Here is a 26,600-nt window from a genome sequence, read left to right on the forward strand (position 1 = left end):
TAGATTCAGTCACCATGGCAGCCAGGAGGTTGAACTACAGACCTGGGATTCATTTGCTTTTATTGCCAGAAGCCTGTCATCTTCCTGCAGATCTTGGTGTCCGCAGACCCTGCAGCTACCCAAAGCAAGAGAAGTTGCCACCATACCATCTGACCCACAGACCTGGAACTTTCCTGCTTCTATAGCTGTATGTATCGTTTCCTTGATATAAACGTTTCTATAGAGACATATGTAAGCCTCACTGGTTTTGTTTCTCAGGGATACAGTGTAAGACGGATGGTTTCTATAAATGTAAGACCAACACTATATAGAAAGTGATTTTGAAGCCATACCTTTTGTAGTAAGTATAATGTTTCCTTAGAAAAAGGTAAACCAAGCAGTATAAATATAGGCTTAAATCTATGCAATGCAGGTGCATCCTAAAATCCCAACACCTCCAATTTTATGGGAAAGCGAAAATTTGATACTTGAGGTAAAAATCAATTGGAACTAAAATGATAGATGCTTGGTTATATCTATAATGCATCAAAACCTCTTAACAATTTAGTGCAGAATTCAGTTAAATAGACAGCTTTATGTGTGGAAGAAATGTCATGAACATGTTAAATGAATTGGTCAGAGGATTTGGAAAACTGGAGATCAGAATACTGTGGTTGAGTTACAACATTTTGATAGAAGATATCAGCTCAGCATATAAACCAAAGGTGAGGAAACTTTTTCTGCTGAGGCCCATTTGATTTACAACATCATTTTCAGATCATACAAAATTATCCACTTAAAATTTACCCTGCTATATTTGGTAAAATACTAAATTAACTCACTTCTAATGTGATGGCTCGAATTGTGAGGTGTTTGGTTAGCTGATATTGATGATTTCATGGGATTTACACAGCCCGGGGAACCCGCATTCCCTCCTTGATATGAACAGCACCCTATAAACAAACAGAAGCTCCATCATTACTTTGCAGATAGACTCCTACACTGATAACTCATTTCCCTACAAGTAAAATTTTTTCATGTATATATATTTAATGTTTTCAATAACATGAGTCATATTCTTAAACACCAAATATTCATGAAAAAGAAATCTTCAAAAAGGAGCCACATAAATAGACAAAACCAAATCATACCTGCTGTTTACGATGTCAATTGTGACTCGTAGCAAACCTATGTAGTATTTCTGAGCAGTGGTTCTCAACCTTCTTAATGCTACAACCCTTTAAAACAGTTCCTCATTTTGTGGCGGCCCCCCAACCATAAAATTATTTTAATTGCTATTTATTTACAGTTGCTATTATTTACGGTTACTTCATAACTGTAATATTTGCTGCTGTTATGAACTGGACAACCCCTGTGAAAGGTTCATTTGACCCCCAAAGAGGTCGCTGCCCACAGGTAGGGAACTGCTGCAAGGGAACCAACAGTCCCACTTGTGGTTTGAACTGCTGACTTTGTGGTGAGCAGTACAATCCCTAGTCCACAGTGCCAACCCAAGCCCTTGCACATAGTAAAATAGTGCAGGAAAAAATGTTAACTTCATATCACTTTTGTAACCTGAGTATATGTCTCTCCTCCTCTCTCTCATCCTCGCTTGTGAACTTGTATGAAAAGAACCAACTACGTTGATCTGAATAACTATACCAATTAACAAAGCTCACTGCCATCAAGTCAATTCTGAGTCACAGCACCCTACACGACAATGTGTAATTGTCCCCAGGGGCTTTGGAGACTGTAACTCTTATGAGAAGGACACTGTGTTGCCTTTAGCCTGCTGAGCTGGTGAGCTAGCAGCCCAGAGGGTTAGCAGTATGCCACCAGGGATCCATATACAAATAACGAATCGATACATCTATTTTCAGCCCTAAAAAGCAATGTTTCAGTCTTGGAGATTTGGTGACTATCCATAAATCATAATGGTGACTCTGTACTAGCCCGTAGCCCCCATCGGGCTTTACTTGTCTTGTGATACTTCATGTAGTCACATTGCTAGTGAATCAATCAGATTGTAACACTCTTCTCCACATTTGTTTCTTTCCCTTATAATTTTATACATGAAAGGAGAAAAAAGAACATACACTAAAATAAATTAGCTGTAAGCCTTTCCTATAAGCGGGTGGTGCCATATTTTTGACATTTATAGCCTCCGTGATTCTCACAGCAATCATGAGTTATTATTATAAATCCCATTTTGCATGCGTAACTGTTATATACCACAGTCGCACACTTTTATTTTTCTCTTCCATAATCTTTTCAAATGTGTACGATATATAAAGTTTATTCTTTCCCTACCCTTGGGTGAAACTTTTGACAAGTCTTCTGGTTTTTCTGTTCACAGGCAAGTAGGAACATTCGTTTCTATTCAATTATTTAAAAGTAAATCTCTACCATCAAGCATAAAGTAGGTTTTTCATCTGTCACCAGCTCTGACCTGTGCTGGATGACTGTAGAAAAAGACTTCCTTATCTGCTGATGGGAAGTTAGAGATTCTAATTCAACCAGAAATGCATCAAAAAAAAGTTTGGTGATCTATTTCTTTAAAATTAGCCTTTGAAAATCCTATGAAGGACCGTTCTACTCTGACACACATGAAATCACCTTGGGTTAGTGAACTCCCCCAAAATTGTTGTTTTCCTTTTATTTCATGGAGGTAATATAAGCAATGCACATCTAGGAGAAGAGAGAGACTCACGGGACTCCAAGATGCAATACATTTTTTCAACTTCTTGTAGATGGCAGAGATAAATGATTAGTAAAGGGTGGAAATATTTGGCTTCCCATCTTCTTTGCAAATCCCACTGTGAATACTCATCACTTAGATGTATGGCATTTATTGACCCAAAGCAAGATTAAAATAATTTCATTTTAACACCCTTTTGTTTTTAAGCATGAAACAATTAATAAAGAATTAGCAGTTTTAGAAATTGCACATAATTTATTTCAGAGTGTTTGTCTGACAAAGCATAACTGGGGTTTTTGAAATATAATCATTTGGCCATCATCACAATGAGGCCACAAGGTTTTCCTTTTCAATGAACATTTTCATTTCATACATCTTTAAAATTTTTGATATCGGATTATCATATGAATAATAAACCTGCCTACACAGCAATGTGGTTGTTATAGTTAGGTTCCATCACGTTGGTTCTCACTCATAGGAATCCTTTGAAAAATAGAATGAAACACTGCCTGGGGTCGCGCCAATCCTCACAACTGATCTCATGCCTGAACCCTTTGTCAAGGCCACTGTTTTAATTTATCTCATTGAGAACCTTCCTCTTCACTACTCTTCCACTTTCCACGTATGATGTCCATCTCCAGTGACTAGTCTTTCCAGACAACATGTCCAAAATACCGTAGTTAAAATGAAGCCTTATTATCCTTGTCTCTAAGGAGCACTTTGGCCATGATTCTTCCAAGACAAACCAGCTTATCCATTAGCTGGTGAGGGCATTTTCAATTTGCTTCCCAAGCACCATGATTCAAATGCATCCATTCTTCCACCATCTTCCTTATTCACTTTCAAGCTTTAACATGCCTATAAGGCCATTTGAAAATGCCATGGATCAGGTGAACCTTTTTGCTCAAAGTAACAGCCTTTCTGTTCAATACTCGAAAGAAGTCTTGTGCTTATTGCTGCTTCCATGAGGGTTGATTGGGGATTGAAGCAAGAAAACAATCCTTCATTACTTCAACCTTTTCCCTAAGTATCATGATGTGATCTATAGATCCATTTCTGAGGATTTGGGTCTTTACATTGAGTCATAATCCATCCTGTGGGCTGCAGTCTTTGATCTTTATCAGCAAGTGCTTTAAGTCCTCTTCATTTTCAGCAGTCAAGGTTGTGCCATGGTCTTTCTCCACGTTGTAAGTAAGCCTTGCTCCAAACCTGATGTTACATTCTTTTTCACGTAAACTAGGTTCTCAGATTCTTTGTTCAGCATACAGGATACGATGAAAGGATGGAAGCCTAAGGCACACTTTTCCTGATTTCAAACCATGCATTATTCCCATGCTCTGGTCACATGTACAAGTACATGCTTCCTGATCCATGCATGTGTACAGCATGTGCACAATGAAGTATTCTGGAATTCCCATTATTCTCAACAGCATCCATAGTTTTTGTGTTTTTTTTTTTATGATTTACAGAGTTCAATGCCATGGCATAGTCCATAAAATTGTAAAACTCTTTCCGGTATTCTATGCTTTGAGCCAAGTTCCATCTCCCATCACCAATGATATCCCTAGTTCTGCATCCTCTTCTTAACCCAACCTGAGCCTCTATAAGCTCACTGTCAATGTATCACTGCAACTGTGATTAGATTATGTTCAGCACAAATCTACCTGCATATGGTATCAGTGCTATCGTTGCATAGTTTGAGCATTTCTTTGAAACAGGTATAAATATGAATCTCTTCCAGTCAGTTGACTGAGTAGCTGTCTTCCAAATTTCCTGGCATAGATGAATAAGTGCTTCCAGTGCTTCCTTGGTCATTGAGACATCCCAGCTTGTATGCCATTCATTCCTGGAGCCGTGTGTTTGGCTAAGGTGTTCAGTACAGCTTGAACTTCTTTCTTCAGCACCATTGGTCCTTGCTTAGATGCTACCTCTAGCATGGTGGAAGGCCAGCTAGTTGTTTTTGATATGACCCTGTCTTCTTTCCATTCTCTTTTGATGCTCTCTGCATCGTTCAATGTTTTCCTCGTAGAATCTTTCAATATTGCAACTCGAAGCTAGAATTTTTCTTTTTAGATCTTTCCATTTCAAATATGCTGAATATGTCCTTCCCTTTTGGTTTTCTAACTCTGGGCACATTTCATTATAGTATTTGCCTTTGTCTTCTTGAATTACTCTTTGAAATTTTCTATTCAGCTCTTTGACTTCATCCTTTCTTGCATTTCTTTTAGCGACTATACTATATGATTGAGAACAAGGTTTAGAGTCTCTTCTGACATCCACTCGGATCATTTCTTTTTTTCTGTCTTCTTAATGATGTTTTGCTTTTTTCATGAATTATGATCTTGATGTTCTCCGTAGCTCTTAAGGTCTTCATTCATTAGTGTTCAAAGCTTCAAATCTGTTCTTGAAAATGATCTCAAAATTTAGATGGGAAAGATTCAAGTATTGTATTTTGGCTCTGGTGGATTGTTTCAGTTTTCTTCAGCTTTAACCCAGAGTTGCATAAGAAAAACTGATGGTCTGTTCCACAGGCAGCCTCTGGCCTGGTTTTAACTACTAATATTCCACGTCTTCTCACAGATATAGTCAATTTGATTGCTGTGTATTCCATCTGGAGAAGTCCATGTATATTGTTGCCCTGTGTCTTGATGAAACGGGTATTTGCTATGAACGAGTCTTTGGTCTTGTAAAATTTTATCATGTGATCAGCGTCATTTTTCTCACCAATCCCATATGTTCCAACGATTCTTCCTCTTTGTTTCCAATGTTTGCATTACAATTGCCAATAATTATCAATGCATCCTGATTGCATATATGATCAATGTCTTGCTGAATATGTTGATGAAATTCTTCACTTTACCTATCACTAGCTTTTGTGGTTGTTGCATAAATGTGAATAATAGTTGTATTGATTTTATTTCCTTGAAGGCAGATAGATATAACCCTATCACAGGCATCTTTGTACTTCAAGATAAGTTCTGATATATCCTTTTTGACAATAAATATAATGCCATTCCTCCTGATTCTGTTATTTCTGGCAAAATAAATAATATAATTCCTGATTCAAAATGGCTTATACTGATACATTTTAACTCACTAATACCTACACTATTGATCTTTTGGGTTTCCATTTCATTTTTTGTCAATTCAAATATTCTTAGAATTATATTTTACACATCCCATGATGTAATCATCAACACATTTTTGCAGTTGTTTGTCTTTATTTTGAGTTGTGTACCATCATCAAATGAAGAAAACATTTTTACTCCCTGTGGTAGTTATATAATCTGGTGTCAATTTGAGAGGTTTTCAAGTGAAGGGATGGAGTCTAGTCTGTCAATCAGATCATAGTAAATGAGACCTCCATGTGGGCATGGCCTTTTCCTGAGAATTCTGGGAAATCTTGAATTCCTTTTTGGAGGTTGGAAACACTCTATCTCTCTCTCTCTCTCTGCTCACTCCCTTGGAGATGCTCTACTGACAAGACACAGGGTGCTGTGCCCCTAGGAGCTGGAGAAGCCACATGGACCTTCCCTGATACAACCAGACCTCTGGAACCAGAGAAGTCACATAGAGACCCCTGCCAGGGTTGAGAAGCTTACATACCACTGGATCCAGAATACTTTCAACCCACTGGTCTGTGATCTTCCTGCATCCAGCATTATTGTATACGTTTCATGAGTCTGAAGAGGACCTTATAGGTTGGTATCAGATATATGGGCTAATACCAGACTTATGAATTTGATCTCCACCAGACTGTGACGTCTTCTCAATATTCAATTGCTATTGTATATAAAACTCTTTCTTGTACACATATGAGTGTCTATGAAGTTGTTTCTCTAGTCTACCCAGATTCCCACACACCCATAGGCTTACCCCACCCATATCACCATGATCTACTCCACTTTGAGAAAGCAACACTTTCACAGTCACATTTCAAAAGTCCTCTGACTCAAAGGCCCCATCCTCTGGCACTATTTTGAGCAACGTTCTGCTCCCATTTCAAGGCCTACAGTACCTGACAATGTTTTGACACTATGCATAAGATTGAGGCTACTTTCCCTGAAGAGGGTAACGGATTTCTTCTTCATTGTCTGCTGTTAGTCTGGAAGTGCCATTAAAACCTCTTCACTTTGGATGATCATACTGGCATTTGAAATATCTTTCAACATCAGAGAAACACATAGCTACCACAGTAGGACAACCTGACAGGCAAGTGGGGAAACATCTGCACGTACTTGCATTCCAAAAATAATGAGGAGGAGACACACTACTACCCCGTATTCTTTCCTTCAGTATGTAAAACTCCATGAACTCTATCAACTAATCACAAATGTGATGTTTTTCCCTTCTGGAAATAAACAAAATTGGAACATATTTGAAAATTTGGATAAAATGACCAAATTGAATTAGTTTCTAATATTTTGAAAACTATTTGCACTGCTTTGTTAATGATGCCTATATTCTATGACATGTTAAGTATTCTGTGCATGGGTAAATGATATTTGTTAAGAGGCTTCTGTGTTCAGGTATTTCTTTTTATGTAAAATGTTAATACCCACACGCAAATACTGCTCCAACTTTAAGAAGGAGAGCAGAATCACAGTGTATAAAGAGCTGTGTAGCCAGTGGCAGGCAAAGTTACAAGGAGTCCTCTGTTTGCAACATACAAATAGAAGAGAATGATTTTAAAAATATATTTGAAAATATTTAAGAATATCTTTCCCTTCTGTTTTCCTGCATTTCAAAATATCTTTCAAACACATGCAAACAGAGGATTGACTTGGAAAATTATCAAAAGATTATAGAATCAGCAACAAACCAAATGGGTCTGTGACAGAAAGAGAAAAATAAAAGCCATGTGAAATTGTAAGAGAGAAAGCCTCACAAAAGCAGTGGCTACTCTCGGATTGTCTTCTAAAGGAAAGAACAGACTAAATGGTTTCCACAAGTGATTGAAGGGGAATGGTTTCTTCGTACTCATAGTTTGAAGCCAGAAAACTTGGTGAAAATCACTGCTGACCACCATCTGCAGGTCTCCCTTGAATCAGTAACTAAACATGTACCTTGTATCCTCAGAACTTTACTTCAGAAAACCTGATTCCATGACTTGATTGATGTCTGTCATTAAAACCACGGGAATAAATATAGCATTCGAAATTGTGAAACAAAGGGAGGTTATCAAAGAGCAAATAAACTAACAATCTAGTCAGTCTACTGCCCTGTTGCTAATGTTGACGCATGGCAGCCCTCTAGGATGGAGTGGAACTGCCTGTGGGTTTTTAAGACTGCAACTCTGTAAGGGAATAGCAAACTTCATCTGTTTCCTGAGGGAGTGGCTGGTGGTTTCACACCGCTGACCTTGTGGTCAGCAACCCAAATCATAACCACTATGCCACCAAATATATAAGGCAAATGAGTAATCTAGATTTATGCATGTAACTGAGTGAAGAGTCAACTGGAACAAAAAACGTATTATTACAGATTAATGTAAGTATATAGTGAAGCCGATAGTTTCCTATGTACTATTTAAAGGAAAGATGTGAAACTCATTTGTTAAAAATATTTTGAAACAAAAACAGGCATACATGAGTCAAGAATAATTGAATATAATTTAAAAAACAGAAAATTAAGGTATAAACATAATAAAATAAGAACAATTACCAGTGGAACCACACTTTATGCTTCGCTTGGTAGTTTTCACAACAGTGTGAGCTAGGTATTAGAGTTGTCCTCCCTTTGAAATAAGAAAGCAAAGGTACTTTAATAAAATAATTTGTCCAAGTTCACCGCTGGTGCTGGCCAAATAATATAGCTCTGAAGTTCATACGTTCTTCTTTTTAAAAGCACCCAATGCAATAGATGGACTTAGCTGTATGCAATAGTAGTGATAGGTAATGAATTTCAAGACAGTACTAAGAAATTCAACAAAAAGTCAGCACAGATAAAAATAAATAGAATAGAAAAGACAAATGAAAAAACAAATCAAGAGCTTGCCATATTTGTCATATATGAGGACTAGATGAAGAAATTTCACAGTGTTAAAAAAAATAAATATCTCATAAAAACTATTAAGTTGTCTACAGTATTTAAGAAAGACAATATAGTCTTCAGAACAAGAACCCCAAGTGAGTACCCAACAAAATAAATAAATCCATAGGTAGACACATTGTAGTATAACTGCACATTAAATATTTTTAAAAATGGATGGTATAAAGCAGACAAGGAGAAATACATGGTCTCTCATGGTAGGAGAATTAACATTAATATTCATATTCCAATCAACAACCAGGGGAAAAAGGAAACAAGCATTAAGAAATAATACTTTTTAATTTGCAAGAGAAAAAAGAAAAACTATGAACTTAGCTATTTCTAGATCAACTGTCATACACACATTAGAGTAATACGTTCCAATCGGTTCCGATGCAGCTGGAGGGGTGGCCTCTGCTATTAGTTCATGCCAGAGGAGAAACCGGATTCATGAGAACACTGCAGAGTTGCAGTAAGCTTTCAATCACAAGCATGGCTGCTAACTTACTTCACTTCCGATGTCCACATCTCATTCAAAATTCTTGTGGCCAATCCAGACATAGCACCATAAAGGGAAAGGAATTCTGGGAAAAGAATGTGAAACCGTGTGAAAAGACACAAAAGGAAACAATGGTGTCATATAGGGAAGCCTGGCAGATAGCACATTAATCATGTAATCATTGTGAACATTATCAGCAAGGGGAAGTTGAAATCTTGAGCCTCCTAGTGAGATGCAATAAGAAATCAGTATCTTTTCTGTAGTGCTTCTGCCAAGGACTTATCCCCTATTAGTAGAGGAATATCAGGCAACTCCAAATCAAGGGATATTCTTCAAATAACTGTCTTACTCATTCACAATAGTTCATAGATGAGAACAATTTACACGTCCATGCAGATGAATAGATAAATGAAATAAGGTAACACATCCATGAAATACCCTGCCAGAAAAAAGAAATTATGTCCTGATACATATTGCAACATGGATGAGCATTTAGAAATAATAGTCACACAGAACAGATGTAGCAAGACCTGAGAGATATAAAATATCTAGATTAGAAAAATGTACAGAGACCAAAATTCATTAGAAGTTACCAAGGCCTGCACGAAGGGCAACAGGTGTGCGTGGAGTGGGGGCGTGGAGTTGTTTAGGGGGGAGGGCAAGGAGTTGTTGATAAAGGTGATTGTTTAGAAAACATTATATTATTATGGTGATGGAAAACTTGGCAATGGATACTTTGACAGGGTGCAGACTTACCATTTTTCTGTCTGATTTCATTGGGAAATATTTGAATTTTTTTGATTAAGAGCTTTCCACCTTGCATAAGATTCATTGTTTACAGGTTTTACTCTATATGGTAAAGCCTTGAGGCAATAGGTAGGCAACGTACACACAGAGATTTCCAGGAAAATGTATCTAGACCATTTAGATAGAGCTAAGATTATTTAAACATAAAAACAATAAAATGGAAACAAAGTAATAATAAATAAGTTTCAAATATTTATTTAATGGTGTCCACATGCCATACATAGTCTTCAGCCCCTTACATGTGTTCACTCATTTAGTTTCTACAACCCTAATGACCCAGAAATGATTTTCATTATATTTTATCCTTTGGTTGTTGGCTACCTTGAGTCTGCTCCAACTCATGGTGACACAATGTGACAAAATAGAACCGTGCTCATAGGTTTTCTTGTCTAGAATGTTACCAAATCAAATCATCAGAGTTGAGCCACCAACCTTTCCATACCCCCTCTATTTTACGTCCTGTGAATTGGGTGAAAGCTTAGAGTGCTGATCATCATGTTAGCATCCAAGGATACACACACATTTTGATACATCGCATTCATTACAATCTCCTAAATGTCTCATCTCCTAACCCACTTGCTCCCTGTGTTTCCTGTTTCCATTCTTCTTTCTTTCTTAACCCTTCTGAACAGTGTCCTTCTTTAAATTCTGCCCTTTGGATCTTAAATGGACCTTAAATCTAAGATGTGTGTCCCTCAATAGTGTTACTCTTCTCCTTAAACCTCTGTCAGCTGTTTGATTGTAAACTGAGCTTGTGGGCTTGAGTTTAGCTCTAGACCTGAAGGATGAACCACTAACCTTTAGGCTAGCAGTTGATTTAGCACCATTTGGGCCATCAGATGTGTTTGGTACTTTCCCAATGTCATATAGTTACGGCCTATTAGAATAAGTGTCAACCTAGTGTGTTGTCAGTGTCTGGTCTTTTAAACATTACCCAAGATTGCTATTTTTAAAATTAAATTTATTAAAATGGGCTACCACAATTATATCACCAATATAGGAAATATTTTAATTATATGGAAAAAGTTAACTTTAATTGTAGGTTAAGGGACATAATAATGAACACAGACACTGGTAGAACAAGTCAATAAATTTAATTAACTATGAAAAACTCAATGGTTTTATGGTTTAAATAAAACTCTCAATAATAAGATTCTGTGAGGTTTAGAGACTTCTCAATGTGCAAATAGAAAATATTAAGGTCCTTCTCATATCCAGAAATGCATAAACTACTCAAAAGCCAGAGACATTTTCAGAAAACTTAATGGCTAAATATGAATCTTAAAAGTCAAAATAAATTCTTAAATAAGGAATATCTATGCCTTCTGAAATAGAAAACACAAAAACATATATGTGGTAGGTACACAATTTCATGTCAACTTGATAAAAGAATGAAGGGGTGGAGTCTAGCTTGTCAATCAGGTCACAGTCTGATCATCCCTCCTTGTGGCTATGGCCTTCTCATAACGATTCTGGGAACACTCTTTCTCTTCAATGTGCCATCAGAAGAGTTGAGCCTCTCTCTGTCTCTCTCTGCCATGGCCTTGCTATTGACAAGCTATATGGAGCCACACTGATATCAGTCAGAGCCCTGGAGATGCTTCCACTTCCACTGGATCCACAAGACTTTCCACCAACCGGCCTGTGATCTTCCTGCACTTGGCATCATTGCATGTGTTGTGTGAGTCTGAAGAGGAATTTTAATAATAGTATCAGACATATGGGCCAATATCAGAATTATGGACTTGATCTGGACTGGACTGGAATGTTTCCTTAATATACACTAATCTGTGATATAAAGCTTTTTCTTAAATATACATCAGTATCCCTTGATTTGTTTTGGTAGTCAATCTGGCCTATGACAGCACAAATAATAAAATAATCAGAAATACTAGAAATAAATCCAAATATATTTATGATCTAATAAATGCAGTGTATCAAACACATTTATTTTGAAACAAATGCTTTTTAGCATACTTCAGGGATAATTTTGCTAGATATAGGATTCCTGGCTGACATTTTTTTTTTCTTTTTGAATTTTGAATATATCATTCCATTGTCTTCACTCCTGAATGGTTTCAGTAGAGTAAATCTGAACTTAACACGATTGCTTGGCTTCATCTGCCATTGTTATTTTTAGCCATACTCTTTTCAGTGTTGTTTCTTTATCTTTAAAATTATAACATTTAATTATTTTATGCCATGGGGATTTCCTTTTAGGGTCTGTTCTATGGACTTCCTTGTTATATGTTCTGTCACAATGTTAGGGAAGTTCTCTCTTAATATTTCATGACTATTTTCTCAATAGTTAGCATTTCTTATTTCTGTTCTGGGATATTTACCAGGCATCTGTTGTTTCTTGTAATTGTGCTTCAAAATATTCTTAGATTAGTTTCAATTTTGGGAGTCATTTTTGTAACCTCGTCTTTTCGTACTTTGAGCTTTATCTTTAAGATCACCGATTCTTGATTCAAATGTTATCTTGTTCTTTCACAATATTGTCCAGCTCTAATGTTTTGGTGTGAGCCTTTTGCGTTTCTATTTGAAATTGTATTATTTCTAGCATTTCACTCATTTGGTCAGCATGTTCCTTAAGGGCATTCGAGTTTTTGAATTATGGTGTGTGTTTCTTCTCCGTCTCTATATAATTTTTCCTCCAGTCACTTAAAGTCACTTAACTGAAGACCATTGCTATCAATTCCCTTTGGGGAGGATCCGTAGTCCTCTCCTCCTCTAGGAGTTCCTCCAGGTTCCCATCTACTGTGTGATGTGTTTATTTGTGCTGGTACTCCTGTTTCTGCAAGTGCATGGAGATTAATTACTGCTCCCTAACCATAATGTTATTAGTAGTTAATTGGCTTTGATGCTTGACTCTTAATATAGCATTATCCCCTACAGACCTGCTGGGGATCTTGGGTCATAAAGCGCGGCTAGGCAATTCAGAATAAGCCTAGCCTCTAAAGGGACCAAACTTAGCAAATAATTAAGTATGGGCTCTGGCCAAGTCCTGGTTTTGAGGCTGGTTCTCAAGTCTCCAGGGGGTACTTGGCAATTATTGATTAAGTAAGTGCATTGAAGGAGGGAAGCAACTAATTAGAAAAGCGTTCACCCCAAATAACTCCTGTGGAACCCCTATTTTGATGTTCAGTCGCCCACATACTATTTGAGCAAAGGCTTGTGGTCTGGTAAGTGTTAGCACACTGAGTTCTAGGCTGGGGGAGAAATATATGTTCACTACTGAGTCAACCAGGTCCCCTAATACTCACCCCCTTGATTCTGGGTCCACTCAGAGATGGTCAGTCTTCCTCATGTTGCAGTGAAACTCTGTCACACTCCAAACCCCCAAAGGTCCAGCCAGATGCTGGGATCCAATTTACAACACATCCAAGTCTCCCCAATCCTGGAGAGGTGCAAATGAGTGAATTAGAGTCTTGCCAGGCCTGGGGCCCAGAAACCCATGTATACTACAGGCAAGTTTCCATTAAGCCTCTTTCCAGTTTTGCTGGGGGAGCAGAGTGGAGAGGCAGTGGAGGGGGGAAGTGCCTTCACCACTATGGTCCAGAGAAACTGGTGCCTCAGTGTAGTCCTGCTAAGACAGAACAGGATTCACAGGGGATTTTGTTTCCCATAGGGTTCTTTTTGTCAGTTCCTCCACGGAATATCCCAGGTTATTGTTTGCTTTTCTCAGAAGGGGGTCTGGAATTTAGGCTGTTTTAATCTTTATGCTCTTTCAACACTTTTTTTTGATAGAGTGATTAAGCGTCTCTCTCACTATGCAGCCATGCTGTTTCTCCCATTCTAGATCAGATTAATTTTGTAAACTTTAAAACCTCTAAAGAAATAAAAGTTAAATTTGCAATATAAATATTTGACCAAGAATGATTTTTTGGAAGGAGGGTGGAAACCTACCTAAAACTTAAAATTTTTATTGAGACATTTGAAAACGCATAGAGAAGTTAAATATCAGTGACAGCATTATAATTGAAATTGATAGTGTATTAGCAGAAGTTTATCTAGAGCCTCATTATTGTACTCTAGTTCTGTACTTAAGGTCAAGGCCATATTACATTTATAAAGCATTGGGGAACTAGAAAATCTGAAAAGAAACAATACTGAAAGTTTAAAAAAAGAAAGTAGTGGAGGAAATGCTTTCAGCATGCAGGTCATCCTTGCACAGTTACCCACATACTGGGAGTAGGTCCAGGATAGACTGCACCTTTAGGGCATCACAAAGATGTCTGTGTAACCTTCTGGAGGTACTAGGCTGCTGTAGTCAGCAGATCTTAATCCATATTTGGACAATCCCACTGAAGAGCTCCTTATTATCCCACTAATAGAAAGGGTGCAACTAGGTCTTCCAGATATATAACCCCAGATTTATAGGGAGAGACTCGGGTCCAGTGAGTCAGTAGATGCAGCTCAAAATGAAAGTGTAGCTGGCTCCAGGTAGGTTTTAGACTTATTTGTATTACCTTCTGAGATAGAAAACACAGGGATTTCCACCAGTGCTCTATGTACCACATGCAAAGTACCACCTCCAGCTCCACCAAAATGCCATGCAGACTACAACCCTCAGCAGCAATCAAAACAGGAAAGCAAGAGAAATGAATTATCTGAAGAAGACTCGAACATAGTGACATACATAGAAGAAGTGGACTTTATTTCACCCCTGAAATAAATCTTCAGAATACTGCTTAGAATCATACAGGATATGAGGGACTCTATACAGACCAAGGATGAAAAAATAGAGAGGATAGAGCATACCTAAGGGAAAAATAAGAATTAAAGGACAATGCAGCAGAAGCCAAGAAAATGGTAAAAGACCTGATGGATAGGTTGGAAGAAGTAAAGAACCGTATCATCAACCTCTAATAAAACCAATTAGATTTCAAAGACAAACAAGAAAATTAAAGCTGAAGGAAACATGAGATTAATGAGAGATGCTATGAAGAGAAACAATATATGAATCACTGGGATACCAGACCAGGATGTAGCAAAGAAATCAACAACCACAATAGTGAGAGAATTCCTTGAAGAAAACTTCCCCAATATATTAAAAGAGGAACTGACAATCATCCAGGAAGCAGAGAGAACACCAATGAGACACTCACAGGAAGAACACACCAAGGCATACAGTAGTCAAATTATCCAACTTTGAGGAAAAGGAGAAATTCATGAGGTCAGTTAGAGAAAAAAAATGCAGCCATCAGTATGGATAATCTGAAAAGAATATGCTCAAATTTATCAGCAGAATCCATGAATAAGAGGAGAGAATGGAATAGCATCTTCAGAGTTAAGGAGAATAATAGCAGCCCGAGAATCTTCTACCCTGCCAAACTCTCCATCCAAAAGGAAGGGAAAGTTGGAGATTTTTCAGATAATGAACACTTTAGATAATACGTGAAAATTAAACCATTGCTACAAAGATCACTGTCCAACTCACTTTGGGTAGAAGACTAATATCCATAGAACACAAACATAAGACCACTGTATAGTCTAACACTATCCAGAAGTAATGGCACCGAAAGAAACCCCAAGAATGCAAGTATGGATCCCCATACCTACACAACATACAGCTAAGGAGGGAGGAAAATACCTAACACAAAAGGTATGAGATTGTAGCAAAGAATCTACAGATGGATGTAATTACTCTGAATGTCAATGTTCTAAACTCACTCATTAATAGACAATGACTGGCAGACTAGATTAGTAAACAAAACCATGTATCTTCTGTGTGAAATTGACACATCTCAAGCTCACCGACAAACACAGGCTGAGGATTAAAAGGTGGCCAAAAGTACATCAAGTGAATGGCAACCTAAAGAAAGCAGGAGTTGCAATTATAATCTGCATAATAAACATATATGAACCCAACAAGAGACCTGCAAAGTTTTTCAACCAAATCTTTCAAAAGCTGAAAAATGAAATCACAGAATCTACAATCCTACTAGGATGCTTCAAAGTGTGTTCTCCTCCATGAAAGACAGAGAAATGGAAAGACGCTAAACAAAGAGGCTATCCAACTAAACACTTCAATCAGACAAATGAGCCTGATAGATATATTCAATACAAATGCAAAAAACCCCAAACAAACAAAAACACAACAACAAAAAAACTCATTCTTTTCAAATGCATGGGGCTTGTATTTGAAAATAGACCACATGCTGGGACACAAGTCAAGCTTGAGTAAATTCAAACATTGAGGTTTCACAGATGTCTTTCTCATGCCATCACGCTAGAAATAAATGAAAGAAGGAAGGAAGGAAGGAAGGAAGGAAGGAAGGAAGGAAGGAAGGAAGGAAGGAAGGAAGAAAGGAAGGAAGAGCGAGCAAATATATGGAAGGTAAATAACATACTTCTGGAAAAGGACCAGGTTTTTGGCCCAAATTTTAGATGAAATTTGGAAGTTTCTAGAAACGACTGAGAATAAGAATACATCATACCAAAACCTATGGGATACCACAGATGCAGTCTTCAGAGGATGATTGATAGTGATAAATGCACATATGAAGAAGGATGCCCTAACACAAAACCTTCAGCAACTGGAACAGAGTCAACAGAATAATCCATCTAATTGCAAAAGAAAAGAAATTATAAACATTAGGACAGAGATAAATGAACTAGAAAATAAAAATTAATGAAAAAAATCAACTCAGTAAAAAGCTTGCTCTTTGAAAGGATCAACAGAATTGACAAACTTCTAGCCAACCTAATAAAAGATAGGAAGGAGCAGACGTCAAAATCCAGAATGAATGGTGAAATGGGAAATTACAACAGACTTCAATGCAATTAAAAGGCAAATTACACAATAGTACACAAGACAATAACTTGGAGGCCATGGACAAATACCTAGAAAAACAAAACCTCCACAAATTATTTCAAATGAAAGTCAAGAACTTGAATAGATCCACAGCAAAAGAAGAAATAGATAAGGTTATTAAGGAACTCCCAACTAAAATATCCCCAGCCCAGATGGCTTCACAGGAGAATTCTACCAAGCATTCAGGGAAGAGCTGAGCCTAATCTTGCACTAACTCTTCCAGAACATAGAAAAGGATTGTAAACTCACAAACATATCCTACGGAGCTAGTATAACACTGTTACCAAAGCTGGGCAAGGATCCCACCAGAATAGAGAATTACAGGCTGATATTTCTAATAAACATAGATGCAAAAATCCTCAACAAAAATTTGACCAACAGAATACAAAAGTATATCAAAAAATAGTGCCTCATAAACAAGGGGGATTCATACCAGGAATGCAGGGATGGTTCACATTCAAAAACCATCGATGCTACCCATCAAACTAATAAGAATAAGAACAAGAACCATATGATAAGATCAGTAGATGCAGAAAAAGCATTTGACAACATTCAACACACATTCCTAATGAAGACACTCAAGAAGATAGGATTAGAAGGAAATTACCTCAATATAATAAAAGCTATATATCAAAAACCAAAAGGAAGTGAACATTTACAATTAGTGGAGAAAATATTAAATCATTCCCACTAAATAAGGGGATCCAACAAAGATGATCTTGTCCCCACTTCTATTCAACATCATCTCGGATGTCCTAGCTAATAATATAAGGCAATAGAAGAATATCAGAGGTATACATTTGGAGAAAGAAGTTAAATTATCATTATTTGCAGATAACATGATTTTACATATTGAGAACTCCAAAGACTCCACAATAGGACTTCTGGAAACAGAGGGATATGGTAGCGTGGTAGGATATAAGATTAACAATCAGAAGTCAATGGTTTTCTGTATGCCACTGATAGGAATACAGAAAAAGAGCTCAAGAAGGTAGTATCCTTCACAATAGCCAAGTACAAATTAAAATATCTAGGGAGATACCTAATTAAAAAAACCCAAACTATCTATATGAGAGAAAATATAGAACATTATTACAAGAACCAAAAGGGATTTTCAAAAGTGGAAGACTAACCCATGGAAATTGATCGAAAGGCCCAATATTGTAAAGATGTCAGTCCTGCCCAAGGTACTATGTAAATTCAATGCAATACCGATTCAAATTCCAACATCATTTTTTCAAGGGAATGGAAAAAAATGACTACCAACTTCAAATGGAAAGAGAAGCCCAGGATTGGCAAAGAAATACTCAAGACGAACATAGTGGGTGGGCTTGTATTACATGACTTCAAAACATATTATATAAGCCAAAACAGCACTGTACTCGTACATCAATATATAATCAGACCAATGGATTAGAGCAGAAAATCCAGAAATAAAAACAGTAGTATATAGACAATTGATCTTGGAGAAAGGTCCCCAAAATATCAAATGAGAAGCAGATGCCCTTTTCAATAAATGCTGTTTGGAAAAAATGGATATCAGTCTGCAGAAGAATGAAATAATACCCTGCCCTCAGTAAATGCAGAAGAACGGATGCAATGTGGATCACAAATCTCATAGTAAAATGCCATACTCTTAGTATCATCAATGAGGAAATTGGCACCACGCTTAGAACCTTAGCACAGGGAATTAATGAGCTATCAGAAATTAGGAAGGCTACACACCCAGAGGAAGATAAAATAGATGAGTGGGGCATTCTAAAGATTTTATTTTTACGTATGCATATCGAAAGGCTTCATCAACAGAGTAATAAGAGAGACCACATACTGGGAAAATATGTTTAGTAAAGTCATATCAGACACAGGGCTTATTGCTAAAATTTATAGAATTTTGCACGGTAACAACAGGAAAAAATATCTAGCCCACTGAGGAGGTGGGCAAAGCCTTGAACAAATAATACACAAAAGAAGGAGACCTGAATGGCCAATAAATATATGAGAAAATATTCCTAATCATTAGCCATCTGGGAAATGCAAATCAAAACAACTATGAGATATTGCCTAACACCCATAAAGATAGCCCAATTCAAAAAAACAGAAAGCGACAAATGTTGGAGTGTATGTAGTGAGACAGGAACTCTCATTCATTGCTGGTGTTCTGTACTTATGCACAGACACTGTGGAAAGTGATTTGGAGATACCTGATGGAAACTGAGTTACTATAGGACCCAGGAATCCCACTGCTGGATATATAGCCAGAAGAAATAGGAAACAGACAAGGACAAGACATCTTCCCTCCAGTGTTCATCGCTGTGCAGTTCATAGTTGCAAAACAAAACCAAAAACCTGGAAACAGCCTAAGTTTCCATCAAGACAAACGGATTAAACAACACTGGTATATCCACATAATGGAAAATAATTTTTAAAAATATGGTAAAACGATGACACACCTCATCTCATGGAAAGATTTGGAGGATATGCTGAACGAAGTTAGTCAAACAGAAAAAGTGAAGTATAACATGAGTCTATTGAGGTCAATTCTAACAGGCTAAGTAAGGAGCAGATATTTTGGCAATAGCCAGACCAAACCCACTGATTCTTATGTCAACAAAAGATGCAGCCGTCACCGTGCTGAAAGGCATTTTCTTTCCCCACAGATGGGTGGAGAAAGAAAAATGAAGACAATGTGGACTCAGGGTACCAACCAACCCAATTGGAGGGTACTGTTTATATCTCCGCAGGAATGGAGAGCGGAGTGGACCTCATTCTGGCGTGCCAATCCATGATGGCCGTGAACCCGAGTGTAGCAGCTCATTCCCAGAGATGCCTGCAGGGCTGGCTTCCGAGGGGAAGACGGTGGCCTCTCCCAGGTGACAGCATTGCAGAGGACAGTCCTGATGATACAGCTCAGGGAAAGCCATCAGTCTGACGTGCCCACGTGGGGGCCAACCAAGAAGAGCACAACAGACCAAGTGATGGGAGCGAAGTCCCCAAGGAACATTGATTATAGACTTCTGACTTGGGGTAGCACTTGGCACGCCACCTTAAGGCGGTGTAAATGAGGTGTGTGGGGCCAGGGACGACGAGACCGTCCCATCCCTGACTGTGAGAATAACAACGTGGATTATGGAAAACTCACTTTATGGACAGGATTTGGCTCTCTGTCATGATCCCTGTTAGCCTGGTTGGCTAGCGGTAGGTTTGCTTGTTTTATCTTTTCTTTTATTATTATGTTGTTGTTTTTGTTTTTTGGTGTGGATCAGAAGTTCAAAAAACACTCAAGCAGATCGAGATGCAGGGGGAGAAAAGGTCGTGGAGACCCAAAGTCCACCTGCAAGAAATTTGGACCAGAGTCCCTCTAAGAAAGACCTCACAGAATGAAGGATAAGTCCAGGGTGCAGCGTGGCACTGATGAACCACGTAACTGACCTGGAATTCTTTGAGATGTCCTCCCCTTCCTAGTATGGTCCTGACATGAGACACCTGATTGGTCGTGTGAGGTTTGCATATGTACATTTGTGCATTGAAGATCGCTCAGGACATGGTAGTCACGATAGATGGTCCCTCGGAGACATGGACAGGAGTAAGGGTTCCCTGAGCATGTGGGAAGTGAGAAGGGGGAGAGGAAGAAGGGGAGAGGGCAGTTGATAACACTGACGATTATATAGTCCCATCCGAAGGGATTGAACCACAGAACAGTATGGGAATGGGGGGATATATTAGAATAATAAAATATGCCAATAAAATTATTTTTAAAAAGAAGGGTTACGTCTCTTTTATAATTTGTCCAGCAGGTTTTCCAGTTTTGTTCCGGAAAAATCCCCCACAGCAGTAAAACAGGAGTCCATCTCGGGAGATGGTTCTTCGCCACGGCTTGGCTGATTGTGCACTTTTCCATCCAGCTGGCGGCATGGAGCACCGAACAGGCCAAGGTGGTCCTGGCCGAAATCATCCAGGCCCCAGAGAACGCCAGCGCACCGACGAAGGACGAGATAACGTGCGCAGCGACATAGACAAGATGCTGCAGCTTGTTCTGCCAGGGGCCGCGCAGACCCAGCAGGAGGTCATCAAAGCCTATGGCTTCAGTTGCGACAGGGAAAGGTGTCCTGAAGTTTGCCTGCGTGGTCAAGTCCAACGAAGCCCAGGACCCTGAGACTGCCAGCCTGTGTGGCAAGCTGAAGGGCCTGTTCCTGCCACCCATGACGTTGCCGCCCCCACGGGTCTGCTCCGGGTGGCTCGGCCTTCCCTTGTGCCCCGGCACCACTTTGGAGAGGGAAAGACACTATTGTTTCCAGAAGATAGTGAATGTGCAAAACAAAACAAAACAAATTTTTAAAGAATAGCTACAAACTATAGGGGGAAAATGCACTGACCAAGAAATGATTTTTAATGAGAGGATGTAAGGAAATCTACTAAATCATTCAAAAAGGAAAAGAAAAGAAACAACTTAATATAAAAATGAAGAACTTATATGAACAGGAAAGCAAGCATGAATGTTCCCCAAATATTTGAAAACATGATAAAATCTAGCGAATCGCAAAAAAAAAAAATTGAAATGAAAAACATCTCCTTTTAAGTGATACAAGTTACAGAGCCAAAAAGGAATGGCAACCTTGCTGAGCAAAAGGGAATTTCATGTAAGACTGGTGGAAGTATGAACTGGTCCACCAGTTTGGGGAGAAATTTCTAGTGCCAGTGTGCAGGAGAAGGGATTATTGACAGACAACTGCCCAGACATTGTACAATGAGATTTTCCCAAAAATGAAATACTGACTATCTAGACTGACCTATTCAAGCAAGGTTCATCAGTGGGTGGCTGTTTCATTTGCACTGTTTCATGGCAGAAGGTCATGAAGGAATAGAGCCCCTCATTGGCTCCATCAGATAATGAGGTGGAAGTCAATGACTCAGCAAATAAGATGGTTGTTTCCCAATACACAGATCGTTGTTCACAGGGAGAAGTTAAACACATGACTGTTTTAACACAGATGACGGTAGAATCTCAAAGCCCACCTCTGCTATGACATTTAGCCAGAGTGATGATAGGTGGAATTTTATGTGAAGACTTGATTAAAATAATCCGTTCCATCAGTACTATTTAAAGTACAAGTGATATGTATATGTATGGACTGTGATAAGAGTTGTATGAGCCCCTAATAAAAAGTTTAAAAAAAATGAGGAACTGATACCAAAGGATCAAGTGGAAAGAAAATGTTTGAAAAGGATGATGGCAACATATGTATAAAAGTGCTTGACATAATTGATTGTTATAAGAGCTGTATGAGCCCCCAATAAAATGATTTAAATAAAAAAAATAAAAAATAAAGTACAAGTGAAAACCAGCAAAAGTTCTTCCTTCCTTCCTTCCTTTCTTTTTTTTAAAAGCTACTTTGCACCCTGAAGTTTTATCTTGTTACTAATATCCCCTCTGTAATAGGCTAAGGATTTGCTGGGCTCCAGCCACAATAACCCACAGACAGAAATTACCCATTAAAATAATGTTTGTTGTTGAATATTTAAATATATATTTCATATGATTAATTTCCGAGTTTGTTTTTCAGCATGCCTTTTTTGGGAGTGAGCTTATTAAAATGAACTTATATGAAGTATGATTATTTGCAGTTCATTTGAGTAAATCCTTCATATTAGTAATGCTGCTGTTGCTAGCCGCTATGGAGTGGATCACTGGCTGATGGAGACCCCAGGTCAAAACAAAAGGGAACGCCGTCTGGTTCTGCATCATCTCCATATGTGATTGTGGATCAGAGGATGCCAATATTTATTGAGCATTTATTATGTACTAGGTATTGTGCTGACAGCTTTATATAAGTTACCTCATTTAATCAACTCAAGAACTCTGTGAGGTAGATACTATTGTTACCTCATTTTATGTGTGATGACATAGTTTCCAGGAGAGATTAAATAATTTATTTCAGTTCACTTTGTTAGCCAGGAATGGATCCAAGATTTTGATCTAGATATTCTGGCTTCAGAGAATTTTTTTTCAACTACTTTGTAACTCAGTTTCCTCTAAAAACAATCAGAGTTCCTGCCTTCAATTTTTAAAAAAAACGAAAGCAGGCATGGTGGATATTTAGCAGGTCAAAGCAAACTCCAAACTCACTGCCATCCAGTTGATTCCCACACATAATCACACTAGAGGACAGGGTAAAACTGTCCCTGTGTGCTTCTGAGACTGTAACTCTTTATGGGAGTAGAAAGTCTAGTCTTTCTCCTGCTGTAGTTTTGAACTGCTGACTTTGTAGATGCAACAATTCGCTCAAATATAAAATCATTGGCACAGGATGGGGCAGGACCAGGCTGTATTTATCTCTATTGTACATAGGTGGCTATGAGCCAGAACCTACTTGATGGAACCAACAACAACAGCAGAGTTAAGTGGTTTTGCAGAGGGAGTTGACTGGAGTTCAGGTCAATGAGGAATTGCATCAAGAAAACAGGAAGCAGATAGTCTGGGACCAGGCAAGGGTGGTGGGATTCTCCTTTCTGGTTCCTTGTTTGCTACCTAAGGTCCTGAAGGATTGGGGTCTAATTCTTGCAGACATTGGTAGATAAGGGGAGTTTATCTGATTTTTATGACCTCACCTTATCCTCATAGTTTGAATGGGAAGTAGCAAAGATGACTGTCATTTTTTTCCTCAGAAGGATCCTGCTGTGTTATGAAACTTATCCAAGACGTTACCACTAGATGAGGTAGTGCTTACAAGTAGGCCAATGTTACCCTATGTCCCAGATCTTTAGAACGTCTCTCAAAGGCTCTTTTGATCATCTCGTTTTTAAAGAAAAGCGATATCACACAATCTACATGGAATAAGGCCCTCCTATCATTTGTGGAGTTTGATTTATCTGTGCCTCTGGCTATATCTATCCTCCATCCCCAGATGAATTGAAACATCACCGTGACCAGTAAGGTGCTCCTATATTGTCCCTATCAGTCTAGGTTACAGGCCTCCTTTTGTGCCCCATAGAATCTGGTGTCTACAATCATCATAGCATCTATCACATTGTATTTCAATTTATTGGCCAATTTTATGTGGCTCCTTCTAGAATTTAAGCTTTATTAGGGAAGAGATAGTAATTACATGTTTTTCCCCACTCCAATATTAGTTATTTCCAGCGGCTAATAGATTCTTTGGCATAGAAAAGCTGTTTGCTAAATATCCATGGTGAAAAATTCATAATATGAAAATTATGATTGAAAAAAGGTATACAATATTGCAATCGTACTTGATTTGCAACATATGGTTGAAAAAATGGTGAAAAATTCTCACAATTCTTGGATCCTGGGGGTGACATTAGCTTATAAGGTTGGGATCAAGTCTGTCACAAGATTTCTCTTGGTGATTAAATTACTGAAAGATGAGGACATGCAGGCAGATGCTCTTGGTACTAGTAGGTTGAAAGATTGCTCTCCAAATTGTTATTATATTTCAATGTTGTGTGCTGTATTGTTGATAATCTGTAGCTTTAAAAAATCATTTCACTGGGGGCTCTTACAGCTCTTATAACATTCCATAAGTCAATTGTATCAAGCATATTTGTAAATATGTTGCCATCATCATTTCCAAAACGTTTTCTGTCTACTTGCGCCCTTGGTATAAGCTCCCTTTTTCTTTCCCATCCCTCCCCCACTCCCACCCTCAGGAGTCCTTAATCAATTATATATTGATATTATTATTTCATATCTTACACTGTTCAGTTTAGCTTTTTTATATGTGGACAAATTATGTCATACAGAGATACGTTTAAATGATTTCTGTTATCTTTGCTTTTTGTTTTTAAGAGCTGGCCACTTATTTTTAAATAAAAAATTGAAATGCCTAATAATTAAAGTAAAATACAAAGTTTTACTGAAGGATGTTGAGAATAAAGAGACAACTATTTTTTTTAATCAAAAGAAATGCTATGTTAAAGTTTTACCAAAAAGTGCTAATAGTTGTTGTTGGTCATTTACTGCTATCAAGTTGATTCTGACTCCCAGTCACATAGAAGTCACATAGAAGATTGTCTTAGAAGTTCAGGGGTTAACATGAGGCAATGTGACCATGCAAGGGCAGACGTGAAACACAGCTTTTAGATTAGAAATCGTCTTACCTTTCTCTTTATGTTTTAATTTTTAAAATTTAAACATTTTATTGAGATGTAATTCACAATCATAAAATTCAATTGATTGAACCTATTAAAAAGAGCTGGTCAATCACCATCATGATTGTTATTATTAAGCACAACTCATTATTATTAAGTCCCCGTTTCCCCCTCGCACCTCCCGTGCCATAACACGAATACACAATTACTCCAACTACTGTCTCTATCATGGAATTCATATAAACATGAACTTCATACAAAACAACATGGATTTCATACAAAATGAACAAATAATAGTAACAATAAAATTGGGGGGGGGGGATAAAACCAGTAAACTTCAATAGAAAAGAAAGCAGAGAATAATAAAGGCTAGAACAAATGTAAAAGAGTCAAATGGGATAAAACATGAGATGTTAAATTTTAACCTAACTACATGTCCATTAATTTATTTTCCAATCCATTCTGTCTAATAGAAAGGCTATTTACATCCTTGATTAATGGTCAGAGGGGATTCTCCAGAGGTTTAATTCTTGTTAGGGAACCCTGAAAATGGATTTGGGACTTCAACTGTCAGTCATATCTTTCTGCAAACTGGGTGCTCAGAATTTAGCCGTTCCATCCTCCAGTCTTGGATTTTATTATTTCCAATCCTGAGATTACACATGCTGCGGTTTAATTGACATTTCCCTTAGATGACTGCTTGTTTTAAGATGAGTTCTTTAGACCTCAGATCCTATTTTTTCAGATCATTCTGCACCATCTAATGACTTCAGCACACTTTATTACAAATCCCATATCTTTGGAGATCTCTTCATGAGGGCAAATATTGCACACAGCCAAGTCATAAGAAATCATTTTTCTTAGATCATGGTTATGATTAAGTATGAACTCAAAATCCATTCATTATTCTATTTATGTTCCAGGTCCACTTTAGAAACATTATCTTTGTTTTATTAGGTATTATAAATCATCTCCATGAAGCATATGATAAGTTCTATTGATAACTATGTTAAATTAGCCAATGATATATAATATAAAATACTGCAAAATAAACAGTAGAAAAGGAAAATATACTTGTATAGGGCAGTTTTTTGGATTGATGACTTGTACAGATTAAAAATCTAACTGACTGGACACTTTATACAAACAATGAGGGTTGGAGGTAGAGCTAGATTTTCAGCGACTGTCATTCACAAAGGTTGAACTACAATGGTTGGACTGAGACATGGCATAAAATAAGAAAGAATATGGAAATAGCAAATATATGGTAGTCTTAAATTGCCATTTAACAGGCATGCTCAAAGCAAGAGATTTGAAACAAAGGTCAGTGAATGACTTCCAAATCTTTTACATTAGGATAAAAGTCATCTGCTTCTTTTTGCATCAGATCCTTTCAGCCTTCAGTCCAAGAGAATAGTTCAGTTGCTTTCGTCTGCTTCAGGTGGGTTTAAGGCAAGCTAGTTGGTTTAATGGGGTTTCCAACTCAGATCTTTCTAGTGTGGGCTTTGAAGGAGGTTGTGCACCTCAAAAGGATATCTAATGTCCTGGTTGTCTACAGCCTAGGTAGAAAGTAGGTCAAAAGTATTCTCTCATTACAGGTCTACATTAAGTAATATTTAGAACTTTTTCCTAAGGGGAGGGTGCCCCATCCAGTGTACTCA

General features: G+C 37.8%; 1 non-coding gene and 1 pseudogene across 1 annotated transcript; one reads left to right on the plus strand and one right to left on the minus strand.

The window, feature by feature from the left end:
- Window positions 1-10,038, minus strand: part of LOC142452562 (lysosome-associated membrane glycoprotein 1-like) — a 147,081-nt pseudogene extending 137,043 nt beyond the window's left edge.
- Window positions 10,039-20,593: 10,555 nt separating this feature from the next.
- LOC142453985 (U7 small nuclear RNA) lies at window positions 20,594-20,657 on the plus strand. Its single transcript, XR_012785528.1, has one exon. It is a non-coding gene; the product is annotated as a U7 small nuclear RNA (small nuclear RNA).
- The last annotated feature ends 5,943 nt before the right edge of the window (window positions 20,658-26,600 follow it).

This window comes from Tenrec ecaudatus, chromosome 7, assembly GCF_050624435.1.
Source record: "Tenrec ecaudatus isolate mTenEca1 chromosome 7, mTenEca1.hap1, whole genome shotgun sequence".
NCBI classification, from domain to species: Eukaryota; Metazoa; Chordata; class Mammalia; order Afrosoricida; family Tenrecidae; genus Tenrec; species Tenrec ecaudatus.